Source organism: Sinocyclocheilus anshuiensis, unplaced genomic scaffold (assembly GCF_001515605.1).
Source record: "Sinocyclocheilus anshuiensis isolate Anshui unplaced genomic scaffold, SAMN03320099.WGS_v1.1 scaffold436, whole genome shotgun sequence".
NCBI lineage: Eukaryota > Metazoa > Chordata > Actinopteri > Cypriniformes > Cyprinidae > Sinocyclocheilus > Sinocyclocheilus anshuiensis.
In genome coordinates this window covers 1,446,861-1,462,953 of record NW_015560618.1, presented here as the reverse complement: position 1 = coordinate 1,462,953, position 16,093 = coordinate 1,446,861, and positions in this window count along the sequence as shown.

The following is a 16,093-nucleotide window of genomic DNA, read 5'->3' as shown; positions in this document are numbered from 1 at the left end:
AGCTTTGAAGTGCTTTGGGGCTTTGCGTAACAAGTGCTGAACATCCTGCTTTACTTCATTGTAGAAGCATAGATACAGAGCGATGAGCAGTGGTTCTTACACTTCGGTACCATCTTTGATCAAATCAGAACATCCTAATTCCACATAGTAATAACAATGTGCACAATGATTTTTTTTTTCTCAGCACTGAGCAAATTGACTCTTTGATCATGTTGCCGTATAACCCGCAACAGTCTCGTCCCTGGCATTTTTGCAGATCTGTGAAAGGAGCACCATCTTGTACAGATACACTATAATAATAGTTTTTAGAAAGCATTTCAATGCATGTTAAAATGAAAATTTAGCAGCTGACTTTAAACACATTAATACGTATATTTATGTTTTATTTTGTTAAACATCTAAATTGATCTACTACTTTGAGGGTCAATGAAATAATATAAAACAATTTAAACCTTATATTTCTGCTATTCTTTTTTAGTCCACAGTACGTCACAACTCATTAGTCAAATATATATTAGTTATAAATATAAATTATATATTAGTTATATATGATTTGTTTCTTATGTTATTATTTGTATATCTATACTATTATTTAATTTTTATTTATTTATAAAACTTAAATTGCATTAAACTTAATTTTAAACTTTAATAATAATATTAAGTACTGTTAGTTGCACTCTGCCAAACAAGCATTGCATGTATCATTTGCAGAGAAGACAACGTGCATTGTGCTGGGCTCAATTCTGAGGAAAAATCAGACTTGACAACACAGATCATTTCATACCTAATATTTTATACATTTTTATGCTTCTTAGCTTACCAGTTGTCATGGTCACTGCTACTGTGGAGGAGACGAGGAGATGAAGGAGCGCAGAGACATAAGAGAATTAACATCAATGGTCTTTATTGACCATTGATGTTAATTGCAACACCAATAAGTTGAGTCTCCTGCAAAGCGTTATTTTTGCATGTCATGTGAAGTTGCTGCTCTTGTAAAGTGTTCCAAATCAGTCACTTACGATGAGGTTTCATGTAGATTAGAATGCTGTGATGTAGTTAAAGGGATAGTTCACCCAAAAATAAAAATTCTGTCATTAATTACTCACCCTCGTGTCGTTCCAAACCTGTAAGACCTTCGTTCATCTTCGGAATACAAATTAAGATATTTATGATGCATTCCGAGACCTCTCCAGCCCTCCCATAGACAGCAAGGATCCTTACACGATCAAGGCTCAGAAACATAGCAAGGAAATCGTTAAAATAATCCATGTGACATCAGTGGTTCAACCGTAACTTTACGAAACTACGAGAATACTTTTTGTGCGCAAAGAAAACAAAAATGACGACTTTATTCAACATGTATATCCGTATCACAGTATCACATACGCAAACAACATATGCTGTTCTGTGTCAGCAGCACCGTACGCATTTACGTTGTTTATGCTTTGACAACATAAATAACGTATCCGCGTACATACGTTGTTTATGTATGTGATACTCTCCAAAATGGCACTATAGGGTGACACGGAGGAGACAAATTGTTAACTATAGGGTTTACAGCAGAGACACACCTATTAGTGGTGGTCTGTCATTTTTTTAATGAAAGATATTGTTGTGAAAAATCAAGCGTAGCGTTAGTTCTGGCAGATCACGTTAGTCAAGCTCGCATCAGCTGACTCTCAGCTGATCCCCATCTACCTATAGGAATATGACTCCTATCTAAGCGTTCATATATAAGGTCCCTCAGTATTATCAGCAGTTTTCGCATTGCTCAATAGCTAATTACCCTCCTCCATCCCCAGCTCCTCCTCTGTTCTGTTTACCCTGAGGGGGTTATCGCTGCTCTCCCTGCTCTCATCCATGCTAGGCTGCATGGATGCGCAGGGAGTTCTTGCCCAGAACAGAACCATACCGCCAATCCAAACTGTATGCTAATAGTCAATCATCTTTGACGATAGTGGTCTTGACAGAAATGTAATTAAAAATATTCTTGGTTTAGGATATGCATACTTTATGGTAAGGTATAACAATACCTTGAATGTTCTACTTTTCCCTCATCTCCACAGAGAGGAGGGCAATTCTCCCACGATGGGGTATCATATGGTGGCTGCTGTCTCCAGCTCTAACAGATGGACCTCTCTCCAACAGTTTATAAACTTCCTCCCTCTCTCTTTCACTTCCTGTCTGGCTCCTAATCATGAGAGCCGAGGGGTGAGGCCAGGGCAGCGAGATAAGAAGCTTAGTGGCAGTGCTTTGGCTCACTACTGTAGAGGAAATAAAACTACTTTAAGGGGCTCCTGTGCCCTAGAAAGAGCTACTGGGAATAAGAGCGAGCGTAACCGTGTGAACACAAGTAATGGCATTAGGACTCGCATCTTTCCCTTGTTACAGTACATTTAGCAAAGCGGTAGGATTAAGGGAAAAGTATTCTGTCATGAGGAAATTGATGTGTGCCAAACGAGCGACAAAAGCCATTTGTTCTTGAGGTGGTCTATGCGTGCGGGATTATGGAGTGATTAGACGTGAGGCTCCGGCAGCGAGAGCAAGAGTTTGACACCAGAGAATGTTATATATAGACAGAAGTTCTCTGCTCTGCACTGCCTGTCATTGTGAGTGATTCATCCTGTCACAGAGCGCAGTGGACAGCAGCTTCGTTTCTGTCTTTGTCTCCATAAGGAGAAGATTGCTTAAGACAAATTTCTCCTTATGGAGACAATAAAGGATGAACTGAACTGGTCATTGCTCTGCTAAGAGAACTAGCTGGCATTCGCTAAATATTTTAGCTAATATTTTAACTATTTAAATCAGCTCTTTCTTTGACTCATGACTCTTCCACAGTCAGAATCTGAGTCAGAGTCAATGAAAGCTTTATCAGCATGATTGTTTTGCCAAGGACTGTAATATTGATAAAAAAAAAATCAAGGTTGCTACATAGTGGAGATATAATAAATACATTAAAACATGTGGATGTTGTCTCTCTCACAGAAACTTTTACATACCCAGCAGGCACACAATGTCATAAGACGTTGATTTTTGGTTCAATTTCGGTTGCGACGTCCGGTGACCAAAATCCAATGTCAATTCAGCGTCTAATGTCAGTGTTAATTTGATTGTCCGATACCGATGTCAGCTAACGTTGACATTTGTTGTTTTTAGGTTGTGTAACCAAAATTCAATATTAAGTCAATGTCAAATTGGTGTCAATTACTGACATCAACCCGATTTTCATTCTCAACCAAAATGCAACGTCTGTATGATGTCATGTCCAGGGTCACCCTAAAGTTATATTAACGTCCTGTGCCTGCTGGGTACATTTCCCAGATTTTTCTTTCATGGTGCAGGTTTGGTACTAGTTTTACACATTAAGAAATAGTGTTTTTGTGAAGAGTCATGCTGGTGTGCACTTACATGAGATTAAGACTCTGCTCAGTATTTTAGTTAAAAATGCTCGTAACACTCAATGCATTTTGCTGAAATGACATGTGTTCTTTGGTGATGCAAGGAGCGAAAATTAGACAATGAATCACCCTTATTATTGTGCTCTACCAGCAGAGACAATGAAAAATCAGTACCTAAGAAAATGCCTGTAGAAGACAAAAAAGGAGCGCAAACATCGGTACGGTAGACACATGGTAAGATTCGATCACTGGAAATCTTGAGTATGATGTCCAAGCTGCTTCTTTTCTTTTTTGTAAGGGAGACCACTCTCAAAACACACTAGCAGTGTAATTTACTTAAAACTTGTGCTTAACCATGTTGACAGATGGCAGTGCGATGTTTAACACTATTGTGTCGTTGTTACTTACAGAACAGAAAGAACAGCAATGCTAATGCTAGCTACAGAACTAGATCTAGGTCTAATTGAAAGGTTATAGAATAAACACTAAAAAAAAAAATATATATTTTTTTTTGTTTCTGCTGCCCTTTTCCATCTAAGGCCTTGGACTCAATAGACAATTTTCAAATCTTAACCAATTTTAAAACCATGGGAGACCACAGACATGAAGACAGTTTTAACCAATTTTTAGATTTATAATCCTCTGAATGCACACACTAGACAATTCAACCAGACTGTGAGACTGTGGGACCGCACAATTGTTGATTGTAGGAACTATTTCACAGTGACACGAGATCTGACAGAGATTGGCGAGATCAAATGTGACTAGAGAAGAGAAACACATGGAGAACAATCAACATTGTCAGCTGGCTCTCCTGATTATTAAAGGGGTCATCATATGCCCATTTTCCACAAGTTGATTCTATAGGGTCTTAATGAAAAGTCTGTAACATAGTTTGGTTAAAATTTCTTAATGGTACAGCTCTTTTCAGATCAAGCCGTTTTTGTAGCATTTTCCTTTAAATGTTAATGAGCTCTGCTGACCCCGCCCCTCTCTTCCGTGGGGTGATGAGCAGACTGTAAACTTCAGCCACGAAACTTGCTAACTAGCACATATTAGGAAAGGCGATTTGCAAAGATTAATTAAAAAACCTTATACTCATTCCTCCTGTAGGTGAAGCTGGATCACGAATGATTCGCGCGAACATAGATGCATTTAGGTAGATCGGGGGCACATTCCCTTCACAAACAAAGGTAATCCACTGCGTCTTCAGCGGCTCAGATGTCGGGAGTAAATGACGACTGCTATGTTCATTATTACATCCAACAACAGAACACCTCAATCGCTTAGGAGTCATTCTTGTCTACATCTGCTCTGGTGGTGAAACAATGGCGGACTGATGACAGCTCACTAAGGAGGGGTCTAAGGTAAGACACCAGTCCAGTCTGTGCTGAAACGCTACTGTCAATCAAACTATCGTGGGAGGGGCCTGTCTGTGTGACGTCACACAGACAGGCATCTGAGATCGGCTCGATTTGAGAAAGGGGTAAAGGTTTTAGTAGATAAAAAAGAAAAACACTGGGTGGATCTTTATCATTATAGGGTGGTTGTGTACACACACTGCCAACACACATTTCAGTTCAAACAACTTGTAAAAGTGCATGTAGCATCCAATGACCCCTTTAAATAATTGTAATGACACCACACAACAGAGCATATAATTTAAACTCATGTCATGTGGTGTAACCATCAAGTAAAAAGTAATAGCTCATTTTCCTTACACCTTGAATACTAATCATAAAAGTGTTTCAATATATTTTTCAAGGTAAAATATACGTTTACAATTATCATAATTTACATTCATAAAGTTGATCTTTCAAGGAAATCTTTTCATAAACATCATGAACATAAATTTGTCATTTTAAAAGCATTCCTTGGAATAAAATCAATGTTGTACAGATTTGAGACAAAGGTAATCATGACAGAACTTTCATTCCAGTATGAACTATTCAGACAGAGTTTAAAATATTCACCCTTTGACCATCGGTCTGGCCAGTGGGTGTTTTAGTTTATCCTTCAGAAAGGTTTTGACCCATGATGAAAAATTAAATCTGATCCTAAAATATCTAGACTCTCCAGCCCACTTAGAGCCTCCCTAAGAATTGCCCTTTAATCTCCTCTTTTCCTCACACAACCTAAAATCCCACCAAAGAGACATTTTGCTCACTTTTCTCAGAGAGTGATTAACAGCCAAACCTTCCGGTGTCATTGCCACCCTTGTTCTCTGTTGAGCATTTACAAAGAGGCTTTTCAGGAGACTGCTGATAATTAAAAGGTGATAAAGTGTAAAGTATCTTCATCTGTGGGTGAAAACAATGATTCCCGTGCAGGTGTCCCATTTTTCAAGACTCTCTGATCTGAGACTAGTCACAGACCTCGTCATTGATCTACGCCTCCATCTGTCTACCATCTGTGGAAGCACAAAATGTTGCAAGTCTTTTAAATTACGCATATGGGTGACATCAGTTATGGCAATGGTATTTCGCGGCACTAGTCCTCTGAGAAAGGGCTATGAGAAACAAAACATTGTCAGCATCTGTCGCAACTCGCATGCTCCTAATGACGTTTGTCTCAGTGGAAAATTTTGAAGATGATCTAGGTTTTTCTTTTTTCTCCATAACTAACATGTAGTGAGATAAATGATAAATAATCAATGCAAGGGACTAGTTAGGACTTGCAAAAGGAATTCAAAAAAATACATTTTGAAGAATGTGCTGGACACTATTTAATTTACAAGGAATTAGTGCAAAGGCTTTCAGTCTTCAAAAAGGATTCAAAAACAACATAGGAAAATGCTCCATATCTTCTTATTCTATACAATAGCTTGATCAGGAAACAGAATATTCATTATTCATTGAAAATCTTTACATTAGGCCTAGCTCTCAATGGCATCCCTTGTAAAAAAAGAAGTGTGCTTAATTGTATTAAATGTGCACTTAGTACTGACTAAAAGGCGCTTTCAGATGATATACATTAGTACACTTTGTAATAATGTCAAATTAAACATTTTACTTTAAAGTATATTTTAAAACACATTTTAATAATATTCTCTTATGATTTAAATAAGTATGCTTACTCTGATGTGTTGACTAACATACTAATGCACATGTAAAGTACTTACTTTAATTTGAACTGTAGTGTGTTATTTGATATTACATTTAAAGTTAATATATATTAAATATGCTGATTGGAACTTCATCATTACTAATGTGTAATTACAAATATATTTAAATACATGACATACACATTTCAGAAGTGACATTAAAGTACAATTTGGTTTACCATAAATGCTTGTCAGAATTATGACTGCACACTTCAACCATATTTTAAAGACAACAGAATTATTAATTATATATAAAGATAATTAAGTCCTAAAAAAAACCCAAAAACCCCCTACCAAACAAAAAAAATAACACTCTTACGTTCAACTAATTGCATTTAATACTATAATAAATGTATATATATTTTTAATATATTTACCTATAATAAATTTTAATTTAATTGTAAATAGCATGCATGCATCAAGTGTCCAAAAGCATTACATTCAGTTTGGAAGTAAGCATATTCTTTTAAAGTATATTTTTTACATTATAAGTATTCTAAGTATGTTATTCTCTTTCACAAAGGATGTTTAGAAGAGAAGTAATACTGTTGAATCTTTTCAGTCAATGAGTTGATTCTGTTCACAAAAACCTTCACAAAACCAGGAAACGGAACTGATCTGGTCCTCGACTTCAACTTGGTAAATTCACAGCTGGTAACGGCTCTCTGGAGGGGACATTTTTCAGTGAATAATAACTTACATTTCTGTCTGTTCTCACATAAATCATCGTATGACTTCACAAGATTCTGAATATAGTGCACAAGTCATATGGACCAATTTAATGATACTTTTGTAATGCTTTGCTTCCTTTTTGAAGTTTGAAAGCCTCAATATTAACAAAGAGTAGAATCTTCCAAATATTTCCTTTTGAGTACTACACAGGAAAGAAAGTCATATCGGTTTGAAACCACATGAGGGTGAGTTAAAAAACTAGTATATAAATTTATATATACATTTCTGATGAATTATTACTTTAAAAGAAATGTAAAAATACAATCACAATGTGTCTTTTAAATGATGCATATTTTATGGCAATTTTTTAATGTCAGTTTTGCGGCATTTGCTCAGAGAGAAAGCTTTAAGAGACAAAACACTGTGTCATATAAATAAAAGGCTTTTCATGCCCAAGGGCAGATCCAGACCCTCTTTTGATTTGACAGACAATTTGATGACCCTGAAAACAGTTAAAAATGGTTTTGAACCTTAATGCCCTTAAATTGAGGTGAGAAATCTTTTTTGGGTCATTCGTCGTCAGCTGGTTCAACCTGTGTTCAGTACCCTGGGTCAACTCAAATCTGCTGTTTCCAGCACACTGAAGTCCCAAACGCTGCCACCTGCATGCTAACACAGCTAGCCGTGGCACAAAAGCCCACAGTAGCTGACTGCAGCGTGCATCGGTGAAAGTGTGAGATCTGGGTTCCACTCGCAAGGCTAACAACTGGCAAAGGGAACCATCCTCCCTGATAAACACCATCACGCTTTATTGAGAATGACAGAGCCTCTACTGCTTGCTTCTGCCATTCTCTTTGAGGTAGCGTGTCTCCATGAACAGAAGATAAAACCAGTGCCTGCTCTGTCTGAAATGGTAATGTGGCCTCATTAGAAGCGACATCCATGTGTGGATTTGACTAAATTTATGGTAATATATTCATCAAAAAAAAAGAGAAAAAAAACAGACCCAAAGTATGGATTTGCGAGTGATATGGTGAGAAAAAGAGAAGCAAAACGATCAAGTCTAACTCATGTGTTAATAAAACTGAGTGTGGGAGAGGTAATGGCGGGTAAGTAAAACAGAATCAGCTTTTGTCTAAGGCTGCTGCAGGGACTTATGTCTTTTCAAAGGATCCCTTTTAAAACCGACAAAACAGTTGGAAGATAATTGCATTCTACAAACACCCTCGTTTTGGGACATTATAACGGGCTGCAGAATGGAGGCCTTTTTAGTACCTTTAGAGGCATATGTGCATCTTAAAATATCATACCAGAAAGGGTCCAAAACTACCACCCTTGTGAAAAAGTTGTTCACTTGAGCATACTTTTAAAAAGAGTGCTTATTATGGAAATAATATACTTTAAAATAATATACTTAAGTGCCAACTGAGTGTAAGTGTCTTTGGACACTTAATTGCATGTTGCATGTAATGAAATAAAAATGCATTTTAGTTTAAATGTATATTAAATGCAATTAGTTGACCTTACGAGTGCTTTTTTTTTGGACCCGCTTAAGTAAGATTTAAGTTTCTTTATGCAAGTTCAGAATTATTTATTGTCTTTGAATATGGTTAAAATGTACTGACAATCATATATGGTAAATTATTTCTATTGAAACTTGTATAGCATGTATTTATAAATATATTTATAATTACACATTTGTAATGATTAAGATGCATTTTAGTACATTTATATTTAGTTTGAATAACAATACAGTTAAAGGGATAGTTCACCCAATCACCCTATAGTGTCATTTTGGAGAGTATCACATACAGATCAAAGCATAAACAACGTAAACAGCGTATCCGCGTACATACGTTGCATACTTTGTTACGTATGTGGTACTCTCTAAAATGGCGATATAGGGTGACGTGGAGGAGACGAATTGTTGAATAAAGTCATTATTTTTGTTTGTTTTTTGCGCACAAAAAGTATTCTCGTAGCTTCGTAAAGTTACGGTTGAACCCCTGATGTCACATGGATTATTTTACCGATCTCCTTGCTACGTTTCTGAGCCTTGACCATGTAAGGATCCTTGCTGCCTATAGGAGGGTCAGAGAGCTCTCGGGATTCATTAAAAATATCTTAATTTGTATTCCGAAGACGAACAAAGGTTTTACAGGTTTGGAATGACATGAGGGTGAGTAATTAATGACACAATTTTCATTTTTGGGGGAACTATCCCTTTAAAATTATAATCAAGTACTTTATGTGTGTGTTAGTCAACCTCAAAATAAGAGTACTTTAAAGCATGACAGTAGATTGTTAAAACATAATGATTTAAAATGCATTTAAAAAAAAAAAAAAACTTTTAATTTGACATTACAAAGTGCGCTTTTTAAAAGTTTACTTAAGCATGTTAAGAAACAATCACAAAAGTGAACTCTCTTTATGTACACTTTTATGTCATTAATAGTATATCCTATTTTCTGCAAGTACAAAGCTATACTTTTAAGATTTTAATTACACTACTAGTGCATTTAAGCACACTTCTTCTTCACAAGAGAGTATAAACTGGCTTTGGTGAGTACAGTATTCAGTTTCAATCTAGATGTCTAGAATTCTATTTTGTTAATGATGATGATTATTATATTGCATAATGATATGGTTAGTTATATTTTTTATGTGCATTTAGCATAGTTTTATCTCTGCTGTGAGACCCTTCCCCCCCTTAACTTTTGTTTCTAGGCATGTGTTATAACCTCTGAATACTACCTCAGGCATTTGCCTAAAGTTTAACTTTTTTCCAGAACTCCAGTGGCGTAATATTCCTCACATTACGCGACCAAAACAATAAGAACAAACTCACAATGTGTGAAAGAATGGCTCATCTTTTATAGTGCTGTGAGTGACTCAATAACCTGCAGCAGAAAAAAAAAAAAAAATCAATATTGCCATTGGCTTAGAAACAAAAAGAAAGCAGTACAGAAAATACAGTTTCATGGTCGGTAAGAAATAATTAAGGCCATTAAACATTTTCACTTCATTCAGTAGCTAAAAGTTTATCTGCCAATAGATGAAGTAGCTAGTGCATATCTCAGTGTACTCAATGACATCATGGGAGTCTGCAGAGCGTGGATGAGTAATTAGTGTGTTCGGTGTATAATTGTGTGGTTGAGGAGAGTAGATGAGCACATACAGACCTCCCTGCTAATCTAGTGGTGCTAATTCACGACGGCTGCTATGTAATCAAGTTGCTCCCACGTGGGTATGTTAAATCTAGCCCTTAATCATTGCCCTTAATAAAGGATGGGAATTCGATTAACTACATCAATGATTGCAATGTCGTTGAATGACATAAAAAATGAAAGCTAACTAACTGGAAAGTTCATTTAGGATACAAACACCAATGCTGTGGATTAGCGATTGAGAGGAAAATATACATGAAATAAGACATAAGAGAGAAAATTATAAAGAGGTAGAAAGAGTTAAAGTGAAAGAATTGAAATAGTGTCTAAATGACAAGATAGTTGACCTTGCCATAATGCCTTATTTGCACTGATTATTGATCATAAATATATTAATAATCAAAATATGTAACCATGATCGGTCACACTTTATTTTAAGGTCCAATTCTCGCTATTAACAAATGATTAACTGTGATGTTTTGACGATTAAACTCCAAATTTGCTGCTTATTAATAGTTAGTAAGGTAAAGTTACACTCTAAAAAATGCTGGGTTGTTTTAACCCAACTGTTGGGTTAAAATTTTCAATTACATATTTAACCCAACAGTTGGGTTAGTCCATATTTGACCCAAAGTTGGGTTAAAACAACCCAGCATTTTTTAGAGTGTAAGGTAAATTGAAGGTATGGGGTAGGATTAGTGATGTAGAATATGGTCATGCAGAATATGTGCTTTATAAGTACTAACAAACAGCCAATATGTTTTTAATAGGCATGCTAATAAGCAACTAGTTAATAGTGATAATTGGTCCCTATATTAAAATGTTACCACATCATCAAATAAAGTGATTTGAAACAAGTCTGTTGTTCTTACTAGAGAAAAAATAATAATTCTGTTCTGTAATATAACAACATTTAGTGAGGTTAATGTTTAAAACAGTCATCAAAACAGATTTAAATGTTGCAATCTGCAGCGTGCCTACATTGCGTCTACCTAATAATTAAACTACTGTCCAAACATTAGCAGTCTAAAATAACCAACTTTTCTTGTTTTAATAAATTGTAAAATGTAATTTACTTTTGTGATATTAAAGCTGTGTTTTCAGCAGCCTTTACTTCAGTTTTCACTGTCACATGATCATTCACAATCATTCTTATATGTTGATTTAGTGATCAAAAATTGTGTTATTATCAATGTTGAAAACAGCTTTGCTGCTTAAAATTCTAGTGGAAACATGATAGATTTTTTTTTTTCAATGATGATTCTATGATGAATGGGATTCTGTGGTTGAATAAAAAGTTCTAAAGAATTTTTAGAAACAGAAACCTTCTGTAACATTATAGATGTCTTGTCACTTTTCATCCACTGAACGCATCCTTGCTAAATAAAAGTATTAATTTCTTTTGAACATTTGAAGAATAGTCAAACACAGTGTACAATGCAATAATAATTATACAAGCGATGGAATCATAAAGTGGTATGTGATTTTTCCTGTGGTAGTAGCAGTGTTGTAAGAATACCTGAGGTAACAAGTATTGTTATAGTAATTAGCTGATACAGTATAGTATGAAGAAATATTAATAAAACTATGTATTATACATATATTGATAAAGATGCCAAGTACTGGGAGTAGTGCAAATGTTTCTGTAGTTACTGCATTTAGCCTCAGTTCAACATTCTAGTGTTTCTCCTCGAGGTGGAAGGTGTCAGGGAATTGAGGAGCCTGACAGCCATATTTTGGAAATTATCCAGATATTGTGTATATGATAACATTTCCGAGTAACTCATACTGAAAAATAAAAACTACAGTTACAGCCGTTACCTGAATTTCTATGAATATAATTGCACTTTAATTCCGCTTCCTTAAATACTAATTACTATTTTGCATCCCGTTTGCTTCGAGAAGCACAACAATGATCTGCCAGAAGCTCTGGATTTGGAGAAGGATCATTGTTTAGTACAGACTCATTTCTAACTAGTTAATTCAGTAAGATCACAAAATAAACCCAAACAACCCTGGTTTATTAAAAATGTAGGATGTTTTGAACACAGGCTCTATGATCATGTTACTTGTTTCTCTTATCCCTCTAAAAATGTAACATCCAAAACAGCTATAGAACTTAATTTATTGTGTTGCTTTTGCAATGTCATAATTGGCAATTTTCATATATTTCAGATAATATAATTCAGACATCATAAAAAACAGAGAAAATCAATATATATTAACTATATAACACAGCAGTCAAATCTGGCTTAGGTTGGCATACATCCTAGCCTTTTTTTTTTTTTCAGTCCATCCTAAATGACTGGCAAGAGTTCTGTGTGATTGGCCCCAGTCGAAGCAGACCCCCAAGGCATGGCAGTCATGCGGTGATGAAAAAGTCAGGCTGGGATTGATAGGAGTTTACCCGACATGAAAGCCCCTCGCTCTGCCCTTACCCAAACCCATTTCCCCACACTGAGCCTTCACCACATGTTCAAAAGGAGACGACAACCTGCCTGCTCAGCATGCCAGTCTCACTGTAGAGCAACAACTGGGCCACCCGGCTCAGCGGAAGCACACACTTCAATAGCTGCTCCTACCTCATGCTGAGTTTAATATACCACTTTATCATGCAGCCTACACCTTTGAATGATGGGACACTTTAGCAAGGTGTTTAGAAATGCGGTAGGATTTTGGAAGTTGAGGGAAATGTGGAATATGTTGCTTTTTGGTTAGTTCCTCATCTGTGTTTTTAGCCTGGTAAATATAAAGGAATAGTTCACCCAAAAATGTAAATTCTGTCATTAATTACTCACCCTCGTGTCGTTCCAAACCCGTAAGACTTTCGTTCATCTTCGAAACACAAATGAAGATATTTTTGATTAAATCCGAGAGATTTCTGAACCTCCCATAGACAGCAACGCAGCTGACACATTCAAGGTCCAGAAATAAAGTTGAATAAAGTCATTGGGCCCTATTTTAACGATCTAAGCACATGGTCTAAAGCGCACGACGCAGGTGCACTCAGGGCGTGTCCGAATCCACTTTTGCTAGTTTAACGACGGGAAAACAGTCGGCGTGCCCAGCCGCATGGTCTACAAATGCATTTGCTATTTAAACAACGCGGCGCAGGACGGGAAAATGATAACTGCGTCGGGCTAAAACTAGCAAAAACACTTGCGCCGCATTGCGCCGGGTGTATTGGCCCATTGTTTTTGTTTTCTTTGCTCACAAAAAGTATTCTTGTAGCTTCATAAAATTCCAGTTGAACCACTGATATCACATATTGGTGTCTTCACTACCTTTCTGGGCCTTGAATGTGAGAGTTGCGTTGCTGTCTAAGCAGGGTCGGATTTCATAAAAAATATCTTAATTTGTGTTCCGCAGATGAGCGTCTTATGGGTCTTAAAGGTCTTATGGGTTTGGAATGACATGAGGGTGAGCGATTAATGACAGAATTTACATTTTTGGGTGAAGTATCCCTTTAAGCTGTCAATGATTTGATTCACAGTATGCAAACATGATGGATTTTTATCATCTTTACTTACCATCAAACCCCACTGAAGATCATTAAGGATGTCCAGTGTAATGGATTCTGACACCATTTGGGTAAATCTGTCAATACAGACACGAAAAGCACCACTGACTCATAAAATATTCATTGCTATAGCACTCTTTGCAGGTTATGTAAGGACATCCATTTGTTTGTAAAAAAGAGAAACTGACACAGGCAATGGTAATGCAACATCACTGAGAAGCTGACACTGCCATCGCGGACATGAAAAATACAAAACGTTTGTGGTATAAACGCAAATCAGTTTGTCGTTCTTACACCAAACCCTTGGCCCTCAGCTCTTTGACGGCTTATTGCTCGCAGGAACACTGGAGTCATAATGAAGTCAGTGTCAGGCAAGGCAGGGTGGGAGTTTTGCCTAAGCCACCAAACAAGAGTGCTAATTAAAGTTACTGTCAGTTTCCTTCAAGCACTTTCTGGTTTGGAACCGGAGAGGCTTCTCAATGAAAACAGAGCGGCGGCTAATTCTTACACATCCTGACAGCTAATTATAAATAAAATATCATGTTCAAAGAGTACTAATAACGAGATTTGAATATCTTTATATTCAAAGCCAAATCAGTAATGACGTTTATGCTAAGTGGAGAGAAATTAGCCATTTCTGCTGAGGGAAAAATTATGTTATGCATATTTGAGATGGTTTAACTTATGAGAGCTAAAGAACATGCTGTAGTCGGTTAAATGAAACAACAACCTTACCAAACTTAAAGTTATTCTTCATGATATTCATGTCATTCTGAGATAGTATGACTTTCTTTCTTCTGTGGAGCAAAACAATATTCTTAATTACTGACTGTTGAAGAACTTACTGCATGGTCTTTTCCATCTAATAAAATGTAATGAAATTAAATCATCATAAAGTATTATAAAAGTAGTATAAATTACTTGTGTGCTGAAGCCATATTGATTAGAACAATACTTTGTATTCTTGTGTGTCTCCATGCACATCTAATGTTGTATTTGACTGATTTATTTATTTTTCTCAACAAATTTACAGTTACAGAAAACTTAGCATATACTTAGAAACTTAGAAATATAGTGTGCACACATACTGTGCCCTACTTTCAGTGGTGTAATGTAATGAAGTAATAATACTTCGTTACAGTACTTAAGTATTTTTTGGGAGTATCTGTACTTTACTCGAGTTTTTATATTTCAGCCAACTTTTACTTTTACTCCACTACAGTTCCTAATTAAAATGTATACTTTTACGCCGATACATTTCCCCGAAGCATATTTGTTACTTACTACAAAATAGTCAGAAGTCAGAAGAACACGGATTGCAAGCAAGCAGGTTTGACGAATCAGTGGTCTGGAGTCTGCAAGTTAGACTCCTAAAAACACCTTTGCTCACGTGCAAACAAGTGCACACAAAACCGCGGATGATTTCATTTTCCACTAAAGTCGAAATCTTCTCCAGTGGTGTAATGTAACGAAGTAATAATACTTCATTACAGTACTTAAGTATTTTTTGGTAGTATCTGTACTTTACTTGAGTTTTTATATTTAATTTGAGTTATTATATTTACTTGAGTTTTACTTTTACTTTTACTCCACTACATTTCCTAATTAAAATGTATACTTTTACTCCAATACATTTCCCCGAAGCATATTTGTTACTTACTACAAAATAGTCAGAAGTCAGAAGAACACGGATTGCAAGCAAGCAGGTTTGACGAATCAGTGGTCTGGAGTCTGCAAGTTAGACTCCTAAAAACACCTTTGCTCACGTGCAAACAAGTGCACACAAAACCGCGGATGATTTCATTTTCCACTAAAGTCGAAATCTTCTTCTGCGATAATATGGTAAGTGTTGTTGTAAGGATGTGCGATCTGAAGTAGGCTATATCACCAAATCACACACACAGAGTGCACGCACGTTGATTTATTAGTCTATTAAAACTCAAAATTCAAGGCATTCTAAATTGTAGACGGCAAAAATGATTCTGTATTGCTTTTTATATTTATATAATTTAATATAGTTAACTTAATCTATATCACACTAAGAGTACCGTTTTTATGCAGATATCAGCATGAACACATTTAATAATCATTTTATTCAAGTTCAGTAAAGCAATGACTTATATTTTAGACATAATATTGCTTGTTTTTGCTCAATTTTGCCAACAAAAATAGTTCCAAACAAAGATCACAGCACTGTTTTGCGTCTCTGAGCAATGGACGGTGTTTACTTATT